Source organism: Rhagoletis pomonella, unplaced genomic scaffold (assembly GCF_013731165.1).
Source record: "Rhagoletis pomonella isolate Grant_MI unplaced genomic scaffold, Rhpom_1.0 Rhpom_scaffold_00010, whole genome shotgun sequence".
NCBI lineage: Eukaryota > Metazoa > Arthropoda > Insecta > Diptera > Tephritidae > Rhagoletis > Rhagoletis pomonella.
Genome location: NW_023458564.1, coordinates 4,642,486 through 4,668,674, shown reverse-complemented (window position 1 = coordinate 4,668,674; position 26,189 = coordinate 4,642,486). Strand labels below are relative to the sequence as shown.

At 33.7% G+C, this 26,189-nt stretch overlaps 1 protein-coding gene and 1 long non-coding RNA gene across 2 annotated transcripts in view; one reads left to right on the top strand and one right to left on the bottom strand.

Annotated features, from left to right (window-relative positions):
- LOC118746479 (protein still life, isoforms C/SIF type 2-like) overlaps positions 1 to 26,189 on the bottom strand; it is a 375,070-nt gene that overhangs the window by 166,955 nt on the left and 181,926 nt on the right. The window lies entirely within an intron of this gene.
- On the top strand, positions 20,088 to 20,350 carry LOC118745954. The gene is made up of 3 exons (XR_004993744.1): positions 20,088 to 20,127; positions 20,188 to 20,207; positions 20,280 to 20,350. It is a non-coding gene; the product is annotated as an uncharacterized LOC118745954 (long non-coding RNA).

The window sequence follows — 26,189 nt, the reverse complement described above, 5'->3', positions numbered from 1 at the left end:
TATAAAGTTTTCAATAAAAAACAGTTCAGGAATAAAAAATTGGGTTTCATGGTCGTAAAAGCTGAAAATTTAAAATAATAATTTCAATTTCAACATATTTCCTATTAAAAAATCAAAATGATCAACCCGGAACCACTCCGAATTTCCGGATCCGCAAAAAAACAAATTTCATATTTATTTTCCTTGCCAACCTCATATTTTTTCATGTGAAAACTTTCGGTTTTTGAAAATCGACCAAAAAAGGCCACTCTAATATACATAGGTACTTGTATATATGTGTAGATATGTACATGTATGTAGATATACATACATTAAAATTAAGTGCGTGATAGTATTAATTGTTATAATTAGAGGAATATGACTTATTAGATTTGGTATGTTTTCATTAGCTGTGTCTGATACATCTATACTTGGTCTGAGATATCAGGTTCGCTGTGCACTTGTGGAGTCCACTGCATACCAATTATGCTGGCATCGCTTACCACAATATGAGAATCACTCCTATTTCTTAGCGTTCGGAGATAATCAATGAAAACCGTTCAATGCCGAAATTACTTGATAGAGACTATCGGTAGACATAGAAAATAAATATAACAGTAGTTTTTCAGAAAATAGAATGGACTAACAATGGCAGGTGAAACAGGGGGCAGGGATGGACTTGTAAGGTTTTTGAACTGAACCCGTATGTATAAGAAGACAAAACTTTAACTTTTTTAATTTATTTAATTAAGGGATTCACAAGATGTCGTAAGCGTCTAAATGTCATAAAGTCGTTTAATTTTTCAATGTAAAATAATGGTTAAAATCCTTTTAGAGTATTTGTAACAATGTTAGAATGTTCTTAAAGTGATACAAAATTTACAATTAGCTCTTATGCGAATCCCCTAAACCCATTTCAACCGAAAAAGCTAGCCAATATTCCAAAAATCAAAGTTTAACCCATCTAAAAAAGTGTTTGATACTTGTTGAGTACTAAAAGAGTTAGGAAGGTATCAATGCCTCTTTACTGCTGTAAAGGCCAATTGGTAGAAAATGGGCCCTTCTTCTGAGTGTGTGTAACTTTAGTTAAGCGTTTGATGTTCTGCGGTCCAGTGAAATGTACTAGCGAAGACTACGCTGTCTAATAAGGTGCAGTCATTGGAATCAATACTCATACGTCAGAATATAGAGCACATCAATATTGTTGGCAAGGATACATTCAGACGAGAATGATTGATGGCTAAGCTGTAAAGGGAGCTACTAACGATGAAATTCAACGAATAAGAAAACAACTTTTGAATTGTCAAATGAAAATGTGCAAAAATATTTAGGGTGAAATAGAAGCAGGAAATAATGTTACTCATACGCCATATCGTACATATCCGTACTCATACATACCCGTACATGGCGTATAAATTTCCATGGTAAAGTTTGAATTTTTTTCATTCTAAATGTAAACTTAAAAACAAAATATCTTGGGAAAATTACCCTGATCTAGAAAAACGGTATACAGATCTGTCCCGGCGTTTTTTTTTTTTGTGTCACGATAGAGTCCCCGCAGTGTTATATATTTGCTAAATTTATATAGGGCCAGGTTACAGTGGAGTTGCCGTGGAATATACGCTCCGGATAAGTTGGCCAAGGAAAGACCTCTCCAGTTGATGTCACCGTAGAAAGGAAGAAAGGGAGCACTTTTGAGCTTCTGAAAGTAGAACATATATAACTGAAAAGTCTTTCGGGCCGAAGGCGGACCGGACGAGGTCAAGGGATCTTCTTAGGCTCATAAAGCCACAATTCTCTATGCAGATGTTTGCACAAACTTTTATTATTTGGCCGTTGCTTGGAGGAGGATGAGGTGGCAGTATCCAACACTTTCCCTTAAGCTGTACAGTTCTGGCGGGGCAGTGGTTTGGATCATGTTTTTCAACCAGCAGTGAGTGCTCTGCGGAACTGAAGTCTGCCGCATGTACAACACCGTGCTCGGCGCATAGCGCTTACTGCTTTTGCTTAGCACTTGCTGTTCGTAGGAGTTTTACAAAGAACATACCAAAACTTAGCCTAACCTAAGATATATTTATAACCGCTAGATTTATAAACTGCGAAAGTTGGAAAATGAAATTTTAACTCTCGGCCATATGTATGTATGTCTATGAGTATTGGCAAAAATGGATTTAAAATGTTTGCATCCTTTCAAAATTAATAAATTTATAAATCTGATTATGTACGAGTAGGTACATGGAATTACACGGCAACGAATTTATTAAAAACTTTAATTACCTGCTTCAGATTTGCCTGCATAATAATTTTCATATCTCTTTGTAGACAGTCAGTGACCTTAAAATTGCGTGCATCTACTAATTGGCATTGCCATTGTTTTCGCCAGCACCTGTGCCGATTCGCAGCGTTTATTTGTTGTTGTATTGAGTTTTTGTTGGCCGTAAAGTACCAGAAAATTGTTTTAATGCTAACTTGGCGTTCATGTATTTTTAATACATACATACATATGTATATATATAAGTATGGATGTGTGAACATATTAACGCCCATTTTAACTTGCATTCATGAATACAGCAATTTGTGTGTGTGTGTGTTTTCGAGTAGGTGTACGAACGAGGCGCAATTTTTCAGCTTTGAACCGGTTAAGTTGGCTAGTGTTGCATACATCTATGCATATGTACATACATATGCTAATTTTTCATGTTTTTATATCAACGCATGCAGACCAATGAGCAATTCGTGACCCTTCGATCTTCTTACACTGCCCCATTGGTAGGCTGGAATAATTGCTCTATGAGCACACGAATTTTTCGAGCTCAACAACTGCCTTTGTACAAACAGGTGTAAACGTACATACATACGTATGGCTTACATATGTATGTGAACGGGATATCGGTGGTCAGGCAAAAATCGCAGTCTTCAGCAGCTGTGGGTGCTATGTAGAGTAACTGCTGGTGCACAACATAACATTTGTGCAACTGGAAAACATTTCGTTGCCGTGCCGCTCGGTCAACACCTTGTTCGGTTAGTTTATTCTGAATGAAATACATACATATGTGTATATAAATTTATGCAAATACATGTATGGGTATATCGAAGGACATAATAAAATGAAAATACCTAGTTTTGGTAAACTACATATTTTATATGCATTTACAACAACAACTATTTTAAACTATGGTAGATATATGTATATACATATGTACATATATGAGCAAATTTTTAGGAGTGTTTTTTTCTCTCGCCAGAAAAAAAACGCTAAAACGCTAATCAATGGAGTCCCAGAAATAAGTTAAATAAAAAATAAATCAAGGCCTTAAAAAGTTTATTTAGGCTAAAAAGTGCCGAAATTACTAATTTTTTCTTTGTCACTCAAAAAACCATAATTGTTTTTTTTTTATAACTTTGGGAAGTTTTCAAATAGAACATTCATATTAGAGGCAATGGACGTTGGCATCAAGCACAACATATCTGTTAAGTTTCATGAGTGTGCCACCAAATTAAGAAAAATGGCAGCATGCAGAATGCCTGTCGCTGCTACTTTGTAATTTGTCAAATTTAACGATTTCGTGATTTTGAAAGTTAAAGATACTTCAAAATGTCAACATTAAACGGCGAATATTGCGAAGTGTTACGGGACGTATACGTTACATACACAACTACGGGTATATGAGTACGAGTTGTTATTTTGACTTTTTCTTAGTATATCTTCTTTAAGTTTATATTTAAATAAGATTTCGCAATGAAATCTTATTCTTTGTGCAATACTGAAGATAATGCACTGTCTAAAGTAAGTGTGCCACGTTTTTGTCGAAAAATATATAAACTCGTGAGACTTGCTCATACTTATATGAATAGCAGAAAAGATTGTTTCCTTAAGAGTAGGGAGAATTTTCATTCAAATTAATTCATAATAACACAGTGCGACAAAAACCAAAAAATTTCAAAATACGAAAGAACCAATATATTCACGAAACTATGGACCAAATATAGTGAAACTGCGTTTTTAATTTTTCTCTCTGACGTCAGGGTTTTTTTACAAATTAATTAAAAAAATTATTAAAAAAAAAAAAATACTGTGAACTATAACAATAATATGCAACTTACACCTTAAACTAAAATTTAATGATCTATAAAACTGCATACCCAAAATTTTTATAAAAACCAAAAAACCAAAAAAAAAAATAATTTTGGTGAAAATTTTTGTATAACATTTCAAATTATTAATTTTTTTCGTTTTGGGAGAACCCTACAATTGTTTTCAACTCAGGAACTCAGGAACAGGAGAGCTTCCGGTTGAAAGGACGCAAAAAGGTGGCAAATATTTTCAGTGGTGGAAGGTACTCAAATATTCATGCAAATTTTTCTGTTTCAAAGTGGATAGAGCGAAACAAACCTCCACTCCAAATTAACTTTAAAATATGTACATACGTATTTACGAGCATTAGTGTTTTTGTTTTTGTTGAATTGAAACTACCGTACATTTTTCTACTAAAACGAATATTAAATTGCACACTATTTTGCTATCGGAGATTTTAATGGCTTTGTAAATACTGTAATATGTTTTTGTTTTTGGCTTCGAAACTGTCATGCTAAAAACACAACATGCAACACCCAAATAGTCCAACGCGTACTCGTGCACTCAAATAAAAAAAATAGTTATGCTGCGACACTTTGCAAACAATTGTAACAACATGCACAGTTGCGGAAAACCAACATTAAACTTGAAAGTCAATTTAGCGACAAGTACTCAAAAATGCACAAATCGCATTTTCAAATGAGGTAAACTGACATTTTACAGAAGCCTAGCTCTTTATGTACAATAATGTAAATGCATCGGACGTGCAGGGAAATGGCAATGGCAAATATGCGCGTAAATAAATGCAAAATAAATACAAACAACATTTGGTTTGGAACTCAATTGAAGTTTTGTGTCGCATGTGGCATGCAACAATTAACAATGCTCGTACATGCGAAACGTGAATAGGCACATTTGCATGTAAATAAATTGAAAAGTGTTTGCTTATGGACATACAATACTTACTCATGTACATACATACATACATGCATACATACATATGTATGCACACTTACTCAAGTGAGTAGAGAAACACACACACTGCACTGTCGAATAAAACTAAATAAAATTATACGTACAGACATACGTACATACGCACATTTGCATGTACATTAGGCTGGGTCGATTTTGTATGGGGGAAAATAAAAGTCATTTGACCGCATTGTAATAGTAATATTATGATGTCTTAGGTCTCAGCCAATTGTTATTGGCCACGAAAGATTAATTTAAAACTTATCTTTAGCCCGCGCAATTGCATCAATGTGTATGAATTTTGAAAATGAAACTTTGGCTTGTAATATCTATGGAATGCGTTATTGTTATAAACAGGACGATATATCAAATTAAGGGCTATTAAATTTAGAACCTCACGTTCATTTATCATTTTTCAATAAGTCTACACGTTTTTAAGATATTAAAATAAAAAATAAGAAAACTATGATTTTCCCTTATGAATTTTCAATTCTTCATTACTTCAGCAACCAAGTGAAAAATACAAAAAAGTGAGACGAGATTTATTTCAAACCTTTTAATGTTTATATAATATTAAAATGACCATGGACTTGGTCACGCCGATTTGGTCAGTTTTCAAGATCGTGGTGAATGAATGTATTGTCAAAGATTAGGAATCGTTCGACAAGTTAATAGTAGTTTAAAACATATAAGTATTTACATACATTACAATTAGGGTAAGGAACGCGCATTTTAAGTCCATTTTTGCAGTCTTGAAAACTGGTGCGGAATGGTTTCATTAGTCGCCGCAGAAGCACATTTTTCGCGGTTTCTAAATTTGCCGTTATATGAAAGTAGGGGACGTGCAATAAGTGTTTAGATATACATAAATATTTTAGTTAGTTCCATTATGTGAAAAAGTGTCTGTAAGTAAATGCAATAGTCTTTAACATATCCTGGGAAATCCTTTTGCGGACTCTCCAATTGGACGATATTGCTTTCCATTCAGCTTGAACGAAAAAAGTCACTCGCTTGCACAGTTTTCTGTAATCCGGTTCTTTTATTTAAAGGTTATTTATACAATTGAAGAGAAATTTTGTTAGAAAAAACTGGAAATCCACTTAAGTTTTTCGATGTAACTTTGGTAAATGTTACTCGATCGGTGCGTAATAATTAACAAATTGAAGGCGAGACTTAATGTTTCTGATTTTTGATAATAATATGACTAAAATAGTTCACATTATAAACAAATTATTTAAAATAAAAAAAATCTTGAACAAAATTTTTTATCATTTTCTTATATTTGCAATTTTTATATTTTATGCATAAACATAAGTAAACCAATTAGTGTGTCTAGAAGTTGTGCCTGTTCAGTGTTTCCATACTAATTTGCATAAACAAAATTTTTCCGCGATGATGGAAAATAATGGCTATTCTATTAGAGCTACCGAAATTGTTCCTAAATTTGCAAAAAATCGCAAACTATAGCTAATATTAAAAAAGGATTAGAATATTTGGAACTAGCGATCTAAATGCACGCCAGCAATGTTAATGCTGTTCTTTACATCTTTTGACTATAGGCCAGTGCAATTATCAAGAGAACAATTAAAATTTTCTTGAAAATAGATGAGTTTGAGATTAACGATAAGATAAAGGGCTGTGCGAAATGATGCTTGACTTTATCTTTTGCGTTAAAGGATTCATTATCTAATAATATGCACCAAAATTTTTGGCTAAACCCAGAATTTTTAACAAGAATTGGTCTTATTCGACTAGTGTGCTGTGGGTCACTTGGCGGTCGATGCGCGGGCTCTTACAATTAAAATGAAAGACTAATATTTCGCAGGCTTGTTGTTGACTTCATGATACAATATATTTTCACTATTACCAAGGGATTTGAGAAAAATTAGATTTTCGACCCGCCCTAATGTACATATGCATTGACATTAACTTTTTTCATGGGGAAATGGGTGATTGAATGGCTCAACGTGCTTATCGGCAATTTGTGGCAATTTACCATATAGCCTGTCATTTGACGTCGCAAACAACATGCAAAAAAACAAAGCGAAATGTGGCGGAGTCCCTTTTGAATTTATGCAAATTCGTTAATAAACGAAAATCTATTTATTTACCATTTGCAACAGTCAACGCTTTTCCTACTGCTATGCATGTAGTATTAATACATAGTAATTTCTGTTTTTTTTTTTTGTTTTTGTACATACTGCCATTATTCGGTGGCGTTAAACTTTAAATTTATTGCATGCAGCAATGCAGTGCTGTCAATTTATGGCATGGCTCTTCCTTATTTGACACCGGATATTTGTGCAATTTTATGGGCGTACGCTTTTCACGGGCGCACAAATTTAAATTAGCCTAAAATGCTTCTCAATTCAAAGTAAAAATGATGAAATTTAAAATAATTAAATTTTGTACGAGCGATTTGCAAGGCACCAATACTTCATATAGTACCCCGCGTTATTTACATACAGTGACTCAAACAAATGACCACGCGTGGATATTTTTATACCCGAGCGCACTTGTGCACAAGGGTATTATAACTTTGTTCACATAACGGTTGTTTGTAACAGGCAAAACGAATCGAGATAGATATAGACAAATGTATACATAAATGATCAGAATGAAAAGAGAAATCGATTAAGCGGTGACTGTCTGTCCGTCCGTCCGTCCGTCCGTCCGTCCGTCCGTCCGTCTGTGCACACGATAACTCGAGTAAAAATTGAGATATCTTAACGAAACTTGGTACGTGAACTTCTTTTGGGCGTGGGACGGATGGTATTGAAAATGGGCGAAATCGGATAATAACCACGCCTACCTCCCATATAACGGTAATTTTAAGAAATACGAAAACTGCGATATTTTAGTAACTACTGAAGATAATTCACTCAAAATTGATACTTACAATGAGTTTTAGACGGAAAATATGAATATTATAAATTTTTAGAAAATGGGCGTAGCCACGCCCACTTATGGTTACATGTGTATATCTTGGTAACCGCTGCACCAATTTCTTCCAAACTTGGCACAGTTGTTAGGCTTTGCACAACATACCAAATAGCCGAAAATTTTTAAAATCGCTCAATGTGACCTGGTCTACGGAAAGGGGGCTTAGGTGTCAAAAAATCAATTTTCACTTTTTGGTTGATTCGGATGGAAGATGAGATGCTTTTTCACGTGGTAAAAAGCAGAAAATCCTAACTTGCTTAGAAGTGTACTAAAAATGTAGAGAAAGAAGAGTAAAAATACGACAAAATATAATTTATTGGTACTATAATAATATTCCGACCAACAACAACACTTACTGGAGGTCCGGCGCGGAGAACAATTAACGAGATAATGAGAAACTGACGAAACGAGTTGCTTACTTTTAACAGCTTTTTCACAGAAAACTAGTTTTCGCACGTAAGCTCCCTTTTCGTAGACCAGGTCACAAATATTGAAGCTAATTTATTAAAAATTGATGATTGCAACAATTATTTACCAAGAAATACGTTTATGACAAAATTTTGGAAAATGGGCGTAGCACCGCCCACTTGTGATCACATATATGTATCTCGCTAACCGTTCTAGCAATTTGTACCAAGCTCGGTATGGTTATTGTGCTTGCCACATAAAAGCAAACCGTTGAAAATTGTTGAAATCGGACTAAAATTGAGGCCGCTTTTCATATAACGGTAAATTTCAGATATGCTTGAAATTTCAATATTTCGAAATTTAAGGACGCTAATTTACTTAAAATGTAACACCCCGGCTTATCATGTAGCGGTAGCTTTCGGAAAGGTGGAAAACATATATTTAATACTTGCGCCGGGTATTTAATGTTCGGCTCCGCCCGAACTTAGACTTTCTTACTTGTTTTTTATATCGTAATGTTTTTTGAACTAATTATTATTTTTGGTTATTTTTCTATACAAATGCCGTCCAAGATTTAACCGCAACCATATAAATCACAGTTTCACATTTTATACAAAATTTAGGAATTCGAGTCTAATGAAGTGCAATTTTCCACCGCCTACAAAATCGCGTTAATTTTTGAGATTTTTTTTTAGACAACTTTTTATTTTTTTTTTATATAAGTGCAATTTACAAAAACTGGCGTTAATTTTTTCAAATTTTGTGCTTACGCTCTCCGGCGTTTTATTTCATAAAAAATTCATGCTAATTTGGAAAAAAGTCCAAAAATCCGTCACAAAAAAAATCTTAAAAATTAACGTAATTTTTTAGCCGTTTGAAATTTTCACTTCATTGGACTAAAATTGTAAAGGCTATATAACTGCATGCCCAAAAATCTTCTAAATATTAAGATAAAAAAGTGGAAATTTTAATGAAGAATTGTTGAATTTCTCTAAATTTTATATAAAGTTGGAAACTGTGATTTAAATGGTTTTGTACGGCATTTTTATAGCAAAAAAACAATAAAATTTAGCTCGAAAACCATTACGAATATTAAAAAAAAATCAACATGTGGTCATGTGTTTCAGTCACTGTATATAAAGGTATCAACGCGACCTAGTAAATTATGAAAAGAGAAGCCCATCTAAAAGTGGTGCCTGCACATTGCATGAGAACGATGTACATATCGATGGTCCACTGCAATAACCACACAACCCGTTACCAAAACCAAAAAAACCTTTACTACTGAACAGTGGCACATGTTTGTAATCTTGTCTAATTCATACATCCTCCGTACTAAATCTATATAAGGCAGCCTATAAAGATTTTGATTAGAAAAGGTTTAGAGACATGCGCCAATGTTCAGTAGTAAAGGGTTTTTTTGAGTTTTGTGTTGTGTCGTTATTACAGAGAACCATCGACATTTATAGGAAGAGATGCTTTATGATAATGAAAGTATCAGTAGAGCTTCCGCTTCGGTCAAAGGACGTCGCAGAATGTAATGTCTCCATACAAATTTCGACTTCGTTGAAAGCCGTTGTCTGCTACTCCCTCTGTTGGGAAAGACCAATTATGAAATTTTATAAAGATTGGCAGACATCCATTCGAAGTGCCGTGATCAAGAAACCAAAAATATATTGATCTCCTTTGAGTCCTCTTGACATACATCTCACTCGAACATCCAACATCGCCTCTTTACAGCTAAGCTGCGTTTTGGGCTCTGCGCATATTTACTCACTTATTTATAAAAAGGAGAAAAGTTATGCGATAATTCGGTTTCTGGACCACGGAAGGTTCCTACAAAGCCGGGAGTTTCAATTGTATTAAAAAAGGTTATCTAGCTTAAGGAAAGAGGGAAAAGATTATTATTTGACGATGAACGACGATAATTATCTTGTCGATATACATATACATTACACATAAAGACTCCTTGGACATATGTATGTCATTGTTGACAGCTGTAACTTTGAACTGCGAAGAGTTATGTGCGTTTGTGATTCTGCATTAACAACTCGAAAAAATCTGGAAATCAAGCGGAAAATATCTCTTGCCAACAGAAATACCACTCTACAAAACCATTCCTTTTTATATGCCATAAAAAAGTGGAAAAAATTGAAAAGTTTCTTCTGAGGCAACTATTTTACGCAATATTCAGGCTGTTCGCGTTGGCGACGACATTGAAAGAAAATTTAATGACAAGCTGTACGAGCTGTAAAATAGCATCGATAGAGTAAAAAGCTTAAAGCTACTAAGATTGCCTAAAGGTATGCTGCTATGATATAACTAAAGCACTTAGCCATATATATACATACATGGGTAAAAAACACATGTATGCAAAAAAACTTGTTGAAGTAAAAGGGTTTTGGCACCCCAAACCCTGCTCAGCTAGCTTAACGCTGGCTATATGTAGTGGAATGTGGATTTCATGCATCCCAAACAAAATTTCCCTATTTTCAATGGTATTCCCCTAAATTAACTTTTACAATTTAAAGCACTTCATTCTCATTTTTATAAAAAACAAGTAAGAAAGTCTAAGTTCGGGCGGAGCCGAACATTAAATACCCGGCGCAAGTATTAAATATATGTTTTTTCACCTTTCCGAAACCTACCGCTGGATGGTAAGCCGGGGTGTATCAATTTTGAGTAAATTAGCGTCCTTAAATTTCGAAATATTGCAGTTTCAAGCATTTCTGAAATTTACCGTTGTATGAAAAGCGGCCGTAATTTTAGTCCGATTTCAATAATTTTCAACGTTTTGCTTTTATATATCGAGTTTGGTACAAATTAGTAGAACGGTTACCAATATACATATATGTGATCATAAGTGGGCGATGCCACTATCGCTAAAATATCGCAGTTTTCGTATTGCTGGAAATTACCGTTATATGGGAAGTGGGCGTGGTTACAGTCCTATTTCGCCCATTTTCAATACCAACCTACCTTGGATTAACGGAAACCTACATACCAAATTTCGTTGAGATATCTCTATTTTTGCTCGAGTTATCGTGTACACGGACGGACGGACAGACGGACGGACGGACGGACGGACAGACGGACAGACAGTCACCGCTTAATCGATTTCTCTTTTCATCCTGATCATTTATGTATACATTTGTCTATATCTATCTCGATTCGTTTTGGCTGTTACAAACAACCGTTATGTGAACAAAATTAATATACCCTTGTGCACAAATGCGCTCGGGTATAAAAAGAAATGTCGTTAATTATTATGAGATAATAAATACAGTATGTTTTAATAATTTATAAAACTTATAATATTTCTGAGTATATAGAGCATAGATGAGCTATTGCTTAGAATCATATATTTCTTGATGAAAGTTTTGTAATTGTCTACAAGTCGCACTAAAATCAGTAGGGGTTTTATTTTTAAATAGTTGGTTTATAAGTAAAATTTCCTCCAAAGTAACAAAGCCAAGCATTTTTTAATGCAGCTTCTATATAAACTAATTTTGGAAAAAGTCTTTATATTTTGGTAAATACTTACTTTTATCACACTGCTCAAAACTTTGCTAGACATTTAAAACGAAGTGAGAAATGATAGTGTCCAATATAAAGGTCAAGTGAAGAGTGTGGCTATGCACGGTTGCAATTTATTTAACATCCACACGGTTGCATGAGGCAATTACGTTATGTTTTAAATCCGTAGCAACGTAATTAGAGATCGTCGTAATTTGATTCTCAATAGGAATGTTCCAATAAAAATCGTTTGTATATTGAATTCCCCCAAAATTTAAAGCCATTCCTCGATTCCCTCGAGAAATTCAAAGTCCACCAAAATCGCGTTTCTTGCTGTTGAAGTTCCTTTCAAAATCACAAACTGTGTCGACCAGCAGCCGCATTCTAACTTTCGCTATCGCTAAAATACTAAAATATGCTAAAGTGCGACAGCTAACATTGTATCAGAATTTTTGCTATTTCTTAAAATTACGCTTCTGTTCTCCCTTTCAGTAAAAATAGCTTAGCCCAAATTTTTGGTATTTTATTCGGCCGCACAACAACAGCAACTGTCAAAATTTTCTTGCATTTTAATGATGGTAAATAGGCCATTTTATTGATGGTAAATAGTTCATGGATGGAATTATGTGATAGCAAAAAATAAAAAGCAGCCTCAATTTGGATTACATTTCATCTCCTGTAGCGTAACCGTGACTATGCACAGTGATTCGAATAGAACAAGCTAGCTGGACAAAAGTCGACATTGAGTTTTTGTATTATAAATATTGAAAATGGCAACCAATATTCTCACTCCTATGAATTAGATAAAATTTTGGCATGGTTATTGTTCAAGGTTAAGTAATTAATCGTTCACTAAAAGAGATAAAACTTTTTATCAGTAGATTTTCATCGAAGCTAGAAGAAAAGCGGAAAGCTCGGATCTTGAACTTTTTTCTTGAGCACAGGCTTTGATAGTTTATCGTACTTAATTGTGGATTTCTAAACTCAATGGCGTTCCCGTTTTGCTGGATTCCATCCAATTTCCGACGTAATGGTAATGGAAAATATTAACTTTTTTTAAATAACTCCCTAATGTTATATTTCTAAAATTTTTTACGTGACTGTTTTTTAATATCACTATTTCTGAAAATCACCGATATCTGATTATTGATATATTTTTTAGTAAAAAGCCTCGTATATAAACAATCAGTTCTATGGGAATCATATCGTCGCTTGGCGGCAATACCTCGTATACACCAAATGCAACACCAGGTATACGATAGTCCGCATATTTCACAAAATCGCAAATAAATTTACTTTCTTCTAAACTTTTGAATGGTTTTTTAACTGAACTTATTAAATATGAGCTTCTAATAAAATTATTGACCATTAAATTTGTGAAGTAGGCAAGCGCTGAGACAGGGTACCGAAAACAGTTTTTTTTTTCTCAGCCACCTTCTCATACGGGGTAATGCATTTGGCGGATACGAGCTATCGCGCGCCAAGCGACGATATGTTATTGTTAACAAATTTCGATGATTTTCAGAAATAGTTAAAATAATATTAAAAAAACAGTCACGTGCAAAATTTTAAATAATCTTAAAACTGAGAGATTTTTTTTAGAAAAAAGTTAAAATTTAAGCAAAGCAAGTACCGCTATCTCGAAAACTGGAGCCATCATCAACTATCGGAACCTTTGCCTAAATTTTCAACTTGCACAGTGTAATTAATCTTAATAAAGAAAGATTTTATTGTTTAAGATTTTTTTATTTAATCTTATGTGTAAAGTTTTTAAATTGTTTTTGATAATTTAAAAATAATTTTTTAACAGCTGGCAACTCTTTTATTTTATAGGTTTATTAAAAAATGTGTTCGGATTAAGACTTCCTCAATCACCTTTCGTTTGATATGAATTTTGAAGTATTTGATTTAACTTTTACATATTTATTTTATTTTTTTTTACGTGGGTGGTAACTCTCTTACTTTGAGTCCAATAGGGGCCAAACTTTATAGGAACCATCTCCAGGCTACGCCAGAGTATTTCTGTTAATAACATCAAAAGCATATTCATCAGCGGTTTCGGAGTCTTCGAAAGCTTACACACATTATATATGTACACACACATATATATATATATATATATACATATATGTTTATATTTAGACGATAAGCTCCGATTAAAATTTTATTGCACAAAATACATGTTATGCTATGTTACAAACACACTTGCGCTGATTCGCCATGACCATTGATGAACAGCCTTCGCAAAATGGCAAATCCTTGAGAGAACCTGTGGATTGCAATTTCGAAATTTTTTGCTCAAGGTGAATAGAGCTTTGTACATTCTTTAATAGAAATTTGTTTTATAAACATTCGTATTCTTTTCAGGAAGTTAGCAGGGAATTTTAGGAATTTTTCCTCAAGGCGTATCTGCGAGACATGTAGTAAATGATTTTTTTTTTTTAAATTTAGGAGTTTCGATTATGCCATAATTAATCGCTATAAGAAGCCAATTATGTACATATGAACATACTTATTTTATTATGTAGCTCATTTTAAGGGGAAGGGGATTGAGTGTGGTGAGAAAAAAGTCTGTTTTACGAAAACCAAGTAAAAGTAAAGCCAATGGCAAACTTCTGTGTGTATGCTTTGAAAAAACTTCACATAAAACCATTTGTCATTCGTAGGCGGCGTAAAATTGTAGCTCCCTACATTTGTGTTACAGCTGCAGAATGCAACCACAATTTAGAGAAGAAACTCGGCCAAACACTTAGCAAAACTGTAGGCGTCAAAACGTTTATGTATAACTATTATATATCGTCTCCAGCATGGCGGAAACATAAATGTGTAAAAATGAAAATTTTGGGAAATCAAGTTTGAAAGTTTTTTTTTTTGACGAGACTTAACTCTGCATTCATGTAATTGACATTGCGAAATATGTGGTTTCCGTGCACGCACGGCATTCTGGGTTTTGGTATAACATAGAACATCCAAAGGTTAATCAAGTCAACCCAATAACTCAAAATTTGTAAATTTGCACATTCATGCTTCTGGCTTGAAGGGTGAAGATACATATATATGAATATAAAAAAATCATTAGCGAGATTATACTCGTGTGAATGTTCATTGGTATAAGCTCCACTTCATCGTAGCGATTCGCTGTGCGGCTTCATATATTTCGAAGCGAAAAATTCCTGATTTTGATTTCCTAGTTGTATTTACTATGCACGAATAAGTATGTCTGTCTGTATGTATGTACATATGTACTCGTTTGTAGCAATACTACACGCCAAGTCAGCCAGTTGGTCAGTCAACGAGTTGGTTTTATTGGCATCAATATCACATCGATTACTCGACTGTTTTTGGTTTGCGTCTGCTTGATTTTTGGCTTGATTTTCGGTAGCAAAGGATACAGAAATGAACACACATGTATGTGAATTAGGATGATCCTTAAAAATCAAATAAACGATTTTTTTCAGTCCCACCCCCTCAATCGGTAATACCACGGTCACAGATATCATATATAAATTTTGGTCTCGATTCGAGTCGGTTAAAATATCTTCATAGGGTCCCATCTTCAATCGGGACCAAAATTTATATCTTCGACTATAGTATTTAGTATCGACTTAGTGATTGAAGCGTAGGAAATATGATGGAAACATTTGCTTCCTACATTTAATAATCACCCTAATGTACAAATGTATATACAATATAGGCATATATGTATGTACGTACTTTTCTGCATGTGTGTCCATATATGTATGCCTATGTAAATACCACATATGTACGTAAATGCAATTCGCCTACCCGGCTATTGGCAGGTCGATCGTTAACATGGCATGGCTAGAAAGTTTGCAATCTAACTGCCTACTGGTTGGTGGGGCTTGTTCAAATATGCACACGCATGAGTGCATAAATTTTCAATTTTGCAACTCCAGCGCTTTTAATTGAAATATAAATGCTGAATGTTTTAATGTTACTTATTCCAATTCATTGCATAGGAGCCAATTATATTTGACCCACATTTAAATGTTGCAATATATTTTAGTATTTTGTTATTCCTATCTTTACATACCTCTATTTTATTTCATTAATAAAATTGTATTCTTAATTAAAGTAGTATTGAAAACAAATATAGCTCGGTGATGGCAGAATGGAAGGCAATTTAGGAAATAACCTTTATTTATTATTTCACAGGTTCAAACTTTTTGTATTTTTTCTGCTTCACATTTTTGCTGTCACATTTGCCATCCGACGGAAGGGTAATATTTGTCTAACTAATACATTGTTATGAGGGGGAAAAAATTCACACCGCTTCCGCTATTAGCGCAAATTTGCGTGCTGGCTGGCAGGAAATATGTAGTAGCAGAAATAGCAAAATTGGCAAAGCGTTAAGAAATGGAAGCCAATTCACGGTTACAACTCCCTGGGGCAATGGTTAATGTCTTCCTTTGTCAGATAAGAAATAAACTTTTCGGGTACATATGCCCTTATTATTTTTCATGAGCTAAAAAGTAAACCCTTGTAAGTGTTAAGTTGAAATGAAGCTGACTTTTTCATTTTACCACCCCACTTGCAAACGCATTTTCAAGCCATTAAGCGCTTGGCAGTTAGAAAAGTATGTACATATGTACGTACACTTAGGTATTTTTTTAAATGTTTACTTTTTGTTTGCAGAGAGTTGAATCTGTATTGGCTCAGAGGTTCACGTGGCAATCACAAACGAGTCGTAAAAATTGCTTCCACCTATTCTCGGCTCTCCTTGTAGCGGTTTCAACTTTGCTCAATTTTCCTGCTTTGCAAATAGTCAAATAGGCATATGCCCTTTTTATGGACTGTACTTTTGTGACTTTTACTCTTTCGCCTTTATTTCGAAGGTTTTTACCAATTCCTCGCCTCCTGCCCGCTCCAGCCGTCTGCTAAATTGCTTGCTATTGCTTGCTGCCTGGTGTTTGTGTTTGTTTTCGAATTTTCCTTTTCCATTTGTTGCTTTTGCCAAAAAAGTTTGCAGCCGTTATCAAAGTTTAACGCACAAGCACTTCTATACTTGCATATAAATATACTGAGGTGCTTTCGTCTGTGCTTAAATGCTCGCTAAGGTTTATACGTATGCACGTATTTATGTATATATATAATTGCAATAAACATTTTATAGCGAAACAAGCAGCTGTAATCAGCACCATTTTTGTTACACCTAAATAGACGCGAAATCACTCTTTTAACCTGCATTAAGATTACGCGAGGGAGTTTCCTTTTCTCCTTGTAATCTTTTTGCACTCGAAAATATCCTTTCTGCTTCACCTCGTCTGAAGGATTGATCGAATTATCGTTTTCTTATTCAGCGAGCAACTGAATCACTCGAAAAACTGCGTGCTAAAAAGTTCGCAAGAAGGTAGAAAATACTCGTACTTCAATTCGTGAATATTAGGGTGGTCCAAAAATGCATGTAAAAAAAGTAAAGTCGGAATTTTTATGCTCTCACCCCCTAGAATGGTTCTATATCGAAAAAAAGTATACCCCAATTTTTTTATTTTGAAATCAATAAATATTCAGAGAGCGCTCAAAGTTTTCCAGGTGTTTTGTATGGGGGAAAAAAGGACTTTTCGTGGAAATGGTATGGAATTCGTGAAAATCAATAATTCAATAATCAATAATCAAAAAATGTTGCTCTTCAACAGATCCCCAATAATAAAACCCAATTATTTTTTAACAATTTTTCCTAAGTAACTATATTTGATAGGACCGCCGAAACCCCTAGAAAATGCCAGAAAATGCAATGGAGGAATAAATAAAAAATCTTCATTATTAAAAAATGGTTAAATACATAATTGGATATTGTTATTGGAAGTCTCCTGAAGAGAAAACAGAGTTTTCCGATCGAAAAATATTGATTTTCAAGAATTCCATACCATTTCCACGAAAAGTTGTTTTTTCCCATACATAAAATAAAAAATAGGGGTATACTTTTTTCGATATAGAACAATCATCGGGGGTGAGAGCATCAAAATTCCGACTTTACTTATTTTGGACCACCCTAATGAATATACAAAGCAGCAGTAGCAAGTTGTTTTAGGGTTTAAACAAATAGCGAGCTATTAAAGATTTTGCAGCCATAAAAGTCTAGATATTATCAAAAGTCGGATTAGGAAACAAAAACTTTGAACATTTGTTGTAAATTTTAAGAATGTATTACAAAATAGAATATTTAAGACCATTAAAAAAGTATAAATTTCACTCCTTAATATCTGTTGACATTAACACTGAAGAGCTTTAAAGTATCAAAAACAGATTTTTGTTAATAATTTTCCTTTTATTTGATGGCGCATGTGGGGTAGCATTCATCATCGTGCTATTTAGTTGTTCTTTGGAGCTCGCTGAAATTCGACTGGAACGCGATGAGCGACAGGAGTACCATTGCTCGCATATATGTCACTCCCTTCCCTCGGCAAAAAAAACGCTAAAGCATTCTTATTGCACTTCTTTAAATTCATGGAGTTCCAGAAACATGTACAAAAAAAAAAAACAAAAACAAATCAAGTACTTGAACAATTTTAGCCTTAAAACGACTACTTAAGCGAAAAAGTACCGAAATTACTCATTTTTACCTCCCTTTTATTAGCTCGGGATGTAACTATGTAATATGGATGCGCCTAAAAGATTTCTATTCTCATACCTGATGCAGTACGAATGCTTTTTATACTAGCGAAGTTTTAGTTTTTTAAACTATAATTTTATTTATTTGTAACTCGACAAAATCATTATTTCATAATTTTTTTAAATAACTTCGGGAAGTTTTCAAATAGAATTTCCATATAAGAGGCAATGAAAGTTGGCATCAAATACAGCATATTTGTGAGGTTTCGAGAGTGTGCCACCAAATAAAAAAAAAAAAATGTCGGCCTGCAGAATGTCTTTTAAGTTTAACGATTTTTTCATTTCAAAAGTTTAAGATACTTAAAATTGTCAAAATTAAACGGTGAAAATGTTCGTTTTGCCAAAACAAACCAATCTAGAGTAATAAAATAAGTTTGCCACAAAATGAAAAAAAAATACATATAAGTTAGATACACAAATACGGGTATATGAGCATGAGTTAGTATTTTTATTTTACTTTTTTTAGTATATCTTTTTTAAGTTTTAATTTAAATACAATTTTGCAATGCAATCTTATTTTTTATGCAAAACTGAATATAATGCATTGTCTAAGATAAGTGTGCCACCATTTTCGACCAAAAACACGTTTTTGTCGACCCCAGTGAGACTCGCTCATATACTACAATACAGAACTAGGTTCGTTGAAGAGTGTTGTCAGAGCAAGCGCGTTGCAACAAGATAGTAAACCTAGTCGATGTTTGGTCCTCTAACCATAGTTATGTCCAAATCGTTTGAAACGTTGGTTTTAATATTCGGATGATTTAAAAGAGAAAAAAAATAGAGAGTGGCCACCTGATTGAAACATTTTTTTAGTTAACTTGATAAAAGAAACTAAATAAATAATACAATATGGAAAAGAGATTTAAGAGATTTTCAAGCTGAACATAGTTTTTGGGAGACTTTCCACCTGTTGGAAAAATTTAAATCAATTAAATTGATAAGATAAATGAAATAATACAATATGGGTATCAAACGAAAGATATTTCAGTAATATTTGATGTAGAGATAATTTTCAATAGGGTCGTCTCCTATCTAAAAAGTTAAGACTTAAGATTTTAAAGCTAAATAAAATATTATATGATGTAACTAAACGACAAGTGCTTAAGAGAGCTTTAGGTCTCCTGGCCTACATTGTAGCTTGTAATGGACGTTTTCCAAAATAAAATTTTTCCCAACAGAATATTTTCATGGCCTTATTCATATGAAGAATATAAATTTAAAGAGCGCTTTAAAGTGACCTTTTCCTACACCTTTTCGATATATGGAGCTGTTAAAGCCTTACTGATTTTTTTTCTCATGAATTTGAGTGGCAGACTTTAATTATTATCTCACCTAAAATATTTTTTGCCCCCAATTAGAATTTCTGCAAATTCTCCATTTAAAATATTTCCCTTCTAGATTCAACAAACTTTGGCAACTTAGCAGGGGCGTTCTAATTAACATACCCCGAAAATTACCTATATCGATAAAAGGACAAATATCGATTGCAAATCATTACTTGACAGGCGGAAGTAATGTTTTGTCAAATTAGCTTAGGTCGAGTCTTGAAACCTTTATATCCTTCTTTTCTCATCGATCCGTGGAGCAGATAAGACGAAAAAGTTAATATTTAAATCCATATTAATTTATTGAATCAGTAACATAAATTTTGCTTTCAACAGTTTTCGCTTGCTACGAGCTCGTAAGTATTTAAGTGTAGCTATTTTATTATTTTCAACCAAGCTGGTTTTAAGCAATCAATTCCTTGTCTTAGGCTTTTTTCTTGAGAAAACGCACATTGACACACGTAGGTGTTGTGAGTATAATTTGCCTGGAAGGTGCACACCAATCTTGATTTTTCAGTGCTTTGTGCACTGCAACTTTGTTGGAAAAGTTGGAGAACTACCAAGGCAAATTAATTAGCATTAGAAGCCGTCACAACATTGCACAAAACCAATACGGGACTTCAAAAGAAGCATTAAAGGCTCTCCCACGCTTAGGACAAATACGATACAGAGCAACAGGCACGCATCAGGCAGAATCCCCAGACCGCTGCTCAGTACAAGCATCGGCTTCGGGAGTGTCTCACCTCGGTAACGTGATAGTTTTAGCGTCGCGAAAGCATTACCAACGCCCGGCGGCAAATTTTCACAAGACAACCCAAAAGTAAAAATAAAAACTACATAGTTTAAAATAGGAAAAGTGCCAAAAAGTAGATAATATTCAAACCTACTCAACTGAGCCAAATCGGATATAACTTTTTCCACTCGGCTCGTAAACGTTAAATATAGTAGTAGTGTAAAGGTATATGGAAAGTACAGTGGTGAAATCGTGCAAAAATTGCTCTAATTTCCATAGAAATTTATACAAAAGTTGCATAGGGCGTAAACAGTGCTCAGAGCATAACGAAATTTAAAAGTTGTTCAATGTGTAAAATGTTCATATGAAATAGTACGTAAGTCAGTTTGTTTAAATTTAGAAAATCGAATGCAAGCTTTTGGTAGTACAGTTTTCCTACTAACGGTAGTGGTGTCGAAAAGTCATACCTCCAAATCGTACGTTCTTCACGCTAACGGCAATATAAATTAAGTATAAATAGGGTATTCAAAAAGAAGAAAAATCATTTAAAAATACTTGTTATATAAACATACCAAGAACCGAATTTTGCACGAGTATCATCGATTTGGAAGCGCTTTCAACATCGTCCCGACGTCAAGGCATTGGTGAGTTAACATTTAAATTTTCTTTTATTGTACTATACCATAGCGAGTCTCTGTTAAGCGTACTCAACCGAAAATCTCACGGTTAGCTCATAGCACTTAACAGCGGCGCGATATGTTATTGCCTGTCAAACAGCTTAACACATGCAACGCTACATATATAACCTGTGCAAGTATGTATAAAGAGATTCCCTGAGTTAAGCTGCAGAGCAAATTTTCTTTAGTTTTTTTTTCGATCTCTTTTTCATTCATCGCGCTTTCATTTTTGCTCGAAGAGTTTTCGGCACCGTTACGCTGTTGAAATTTGTATTTTTTTTCTGTGCTAACTAAACCAATTCGAATTACTTTTGATATACATATATAATACTTAAAGACATACATAAAAACAATAACCATTTAACTCAATTTTGCAAGTTAGGAATAGTAAATGTCTTACCACAAAAGCAAACCAATATGAACACAGAAATCCTCCTCAATATATAATGTATGCTTAGTAAAATATTTACGATTATTTACAGGGTAAACGTAGTAGCTATAAGTTGTAATTAATAATTACCTATTTGAATTTGTTAAATTTTGTTAGAATATAAGACTTGGAACTAATATGGTAAAATTTTTGTTACTTAATTGATTAAATTTTCGTCTTAAATGCTGTTAAGATCTATAAACAATTATAACTTTCAACGACTCTACCTACTAAGTTTTGGGAAACGGTCATCAAAAATTGTTTATCATGAAATTGTTATTATGCATCATACGAAATTATATTATAAAACATCTATTATGAATTATTAAAGCTAAATTATCTAGTTTCCTTGGTGAGATGTGTCGTTAGGGTAGCGTAATTAGTAGTAGGGGTCTTCAAAAGGTCATCCATGTGAAGACCAGGTTGGGAGGGTTTAGACGAGCGAGCAACCCAACATCTTTTGTGCTCGTAAGGTAAAGTAAGATACCCCCTTTTTAATTTTCTTATGCTCCTTGACCTTTTCGGTGCGGTTGTTTGGCTGTATTAGGTCAGGATCTTATGCTGTTTTTGGTTCCGTTCAATTAATTGTTAAACAACAAATTTTTGTGCTAATAATAGGGACTTTAGGGACTCTGTAATACGGTAATATGAGGTGATATCCGGTGAAAGGGTCAAAGAACCCACCCACGCCACTGTTTCGCTAGCTTATATATGGGTCCCGCCGACCTAACCCACCGTGACAAGATTCATTTAACCTCTCGGTCGTAACCCAACGAATTCGTGTACCGAAAATCGTCCGCTGGAATATTACAAGCTTTCAATCAATTAATTAATTATAAGCAGGATAGATATCGCTATTTAGAGACCTATTTAATAACCACATATTCATACATATATTGTTGCTTGCTTAATTATTTTCGAATAAAAATACTAGAGAGAAAAAGACCATTACAATAATGAAAGTAAAGATGAGTACGTACATAGATAAAACAAAGGATAAAGGCAAAGGTAAAAATAAAAAAGAGTGCATCTTTTGTGCAAAAGATAAAGGCAAAAATGAAAACCAAGGCAAATTTAAACACTTTACCTATATAAGGGCAAAGGTGAAGGGGAATATGTAGATGAAGAAAATGATAAACATAAAAGTAAAAACAAAGAAAAGGATGAGGGTGAGGATACTAATAAAAGCAGAGATGAAGATAGAGGAAGAAAGATTAAAATATAGGTAATTATAGAAAAAGGATATAGAAAAACACAGAACCCCATTCTGGGAACTATTTTGGGATTTTAGAGTTTTTAGAGATTCTCGAGACTTATCAATATAATAATCGATATTTTTATAAGTTTTGTTATCGATATTTTTTATCGATTTTGTTATCGAAATTTTTATCGATATTGTTATCGATTTTGCTATCTATATTTTCCGAACTTGTCGGTATAATAATCGATATTTGTTATCGATTTTTAGTCTATTTTTTAAATGATTTTGTAATCGATATAATTATTGGTTTTATTATCGATTATTTATCTATTCTGCTATCGATTTTGTTATCAATTATTTATCGATTTTGGTATCGATATTTTTATCGGTTTTGTTATCGATATTTCTATCGATTTGGTTATCCGTTTTGTTGTCGAATATTTATCAATTTTGTTATGGATGTTTTAATCGAATTTATTTCAATTACTTACCGATTTTGTTATCGATATTTTTTATCGATTTTGTTATCGATATTTTGTTGTATATTATTTATTGTATATTATCGATAGAGTATAAAGATAAAAATGAAGGAAATGATAAAGGAACACAGGATAACATAAATGTTATTAGAACGAACAGGGGTAGAGGTAGGGATCTAAATAGAAAAAAATAGATATGTAACATAAGTTCCACTTCTCCAGTGTGGCCCAGGCGCACTTATTTTTATTTATTTTGGTCGGTCGAGTCGACGGTGCAGCTACCTCACTCAGCACTAATTGTAGGCCTTGTGGGTGAAATTGTGTTGCTGCAATAGTAGCAGCGTATACGAAAATGTAGTATGTTAATACTGGCATTGTTTTGCTCAAAAGAACTTCCGAGACAAGTTTTCTCTTAATTCGCTCTTTTCCTTCCCAATAAGTCAATCGAGGTTGTCCTTTTTTAATACATTATCTTGGAATGTCTAGGACTTCTGCCTGCCAAGCGCCAAATTTAAACTTCAAACGTATTACTGACCCGCGGAATGACTGCCAGGTTTTAATTTTATTTTAAACTTTCTTTATTGTATTCTAATTTTTATTTCCATCGACTTTTTGCAACATCATGTTGAGTACACATCTTACGAACTTATTTCAAATTCACACCAAAATTTAAAAATCTAATTTTTAGCAGTAATGAATGATGAAAATGGTGAATAATTTGCAAGAAAGCTGGAAAAGCAGATAAGTTTAGGATCGAATGAGAGCTTAGACTTTTGCTTTTCACTAAATAGTTATGCAACTCGTGCTAATTCCAGCTAATTCTACTAAGATCTATTTCACGAAAAAAACTAAATACCCAAAAATTGGCACTAAAAGCTGCGCATATTTAAACACTTATTTCTTATTAACCACAAATTTCCCACCTATCTAATTAATAAATTTCATTAAATATACCTTCAGTGTTATTATCCATACTTTTGCTATGTAACAGTGCATGTAGATGATTGACGTATGAGACAAAAACATACTTTTTTTTTGGCAAACTGAAAATCTGATCTTCTGGACCATAGCAGCCGCAAGAATGAGGATTGAGTGTTGGCGGTTTGGTGTTAAGCTTTTACATGACAACTCGAACGGAGACTTGCTCTTGCTTTAATTTTTCATTACCTTTATTACTTGTCTAACATTTTTAAGTCAATTTGCAAGACCTATTTTTGTGATCAACTAGTCACCGTAGTCATACGTCTTTCACAAAAGCCTGTTTATTGATGATTCTGTTTTAATAATTGGTGAGTTTGAAATAGTTTGAAAATTTTAAAATATATGATTTTCACATAAAAGTATATGTATACATATCGCACACCATCTTGAAAAGCGGCATAACTCTAAAATCAGATCCGGTACCATAATTGCTTGTGGAACGTACAGATGTAACGCAATTAATTCAAAAACTGTTATAACAGTAGTTTTCTGGTTAGAGAATATAATCATCTAGAAAAAAATATTTACAATAAATGGAGATAAATCTTACGAATTGATCTATGCATGTATACAATTTAATTTTTTTCATACGAATCAAAAATATTCATTCGTAAATAATTTTAATAAATATCATATATGGCTTTTCATGAATATTTAATTTTCGAATTTAAGTGCCATGTACAAACCTTACACACACTTTCGTGAATGGCTCAACCAGACATAAGTACATATAATTTATACGCACAATTTCATTTAAAAAGTTCGTACAAATTTTCAGTAGTTGTAGACGAAATTAAATTAATTGTAAAATGTATTGCTGAAAAACTGAAGGACAACATCAAGTCACACCTGTCTGAGATATTTAGTTTGAAAAAAGAAAAACAAGACTGTTTGCCAACAGCACTTTTACACGGACCTACATATTGCTCTAGCAAACGGATATTAAAATCAAATACAATGGAACAGTAAAATAGTTCAGTAAGCTTGTAATGTTAGCCAGCGGGTTCAGCTAAGTGGTTGACCGACAGAGTTGGGGAAAAAGTTGTTTGATTTATTTCAATGTTAAAAGTTCGTTTCAACTATTTCAAATTGCTACCTGCATAATGTAATGTGCGCGTGCGTAGCAAGTTCGGTAGCAGTAGCCATGAATATATATGTATGTATGTAGGTACACACATAGGTGTTGGGTCTGCTCTGTTGGACGGTTGTGCTTTGGCTTAACTCAGCTTAACTACAATGTTTGTTATCAGTGGAAGTACCCGTATGCATATTCTCTATCCATTTTTCATTTATGTACCCTGCAAAAAATTGTGCGACGAATCTCTGAATAGCCCGAATTTCCGGAATTAGTCTCAATCGGTTAGAATTGGGCATTAATTAGTTGTAACTGGTCTGATAGGCCTATTGTTAAATATCAACTAGTCTCGACTCATCCCTTACGCATACAATTTACGATTTAATGATATGTAGACATTTCGTGTGCGGCGTTGGCATGTAGGGAACGTAGCCCGGTTCAAATCCCAGCTGGAACAAGTTTTTATTTTCGTAATCACTTTTTAAAAGCGACTCGTCGCCTTTTATACCCATTCGGAAATTTTCGTATTATTCATATTATTATTTACTATTAATATGTCCACTCGCGTATAACAATTTGTAACTCCACAGGACATGCTCGAAAAAAAACGATCAGTTCATTTCATATAAAAAGATCAAAGGTGGTATTAGTCGAATTTTCTTTTGCGATTGCTTCTGGAGTCATCCCGGCATAGACGCATTTTTTGCAGGGTATGTACTAGGTATGTTAATTTTTTCGATATTTGCGATCCCGGGATTAGTC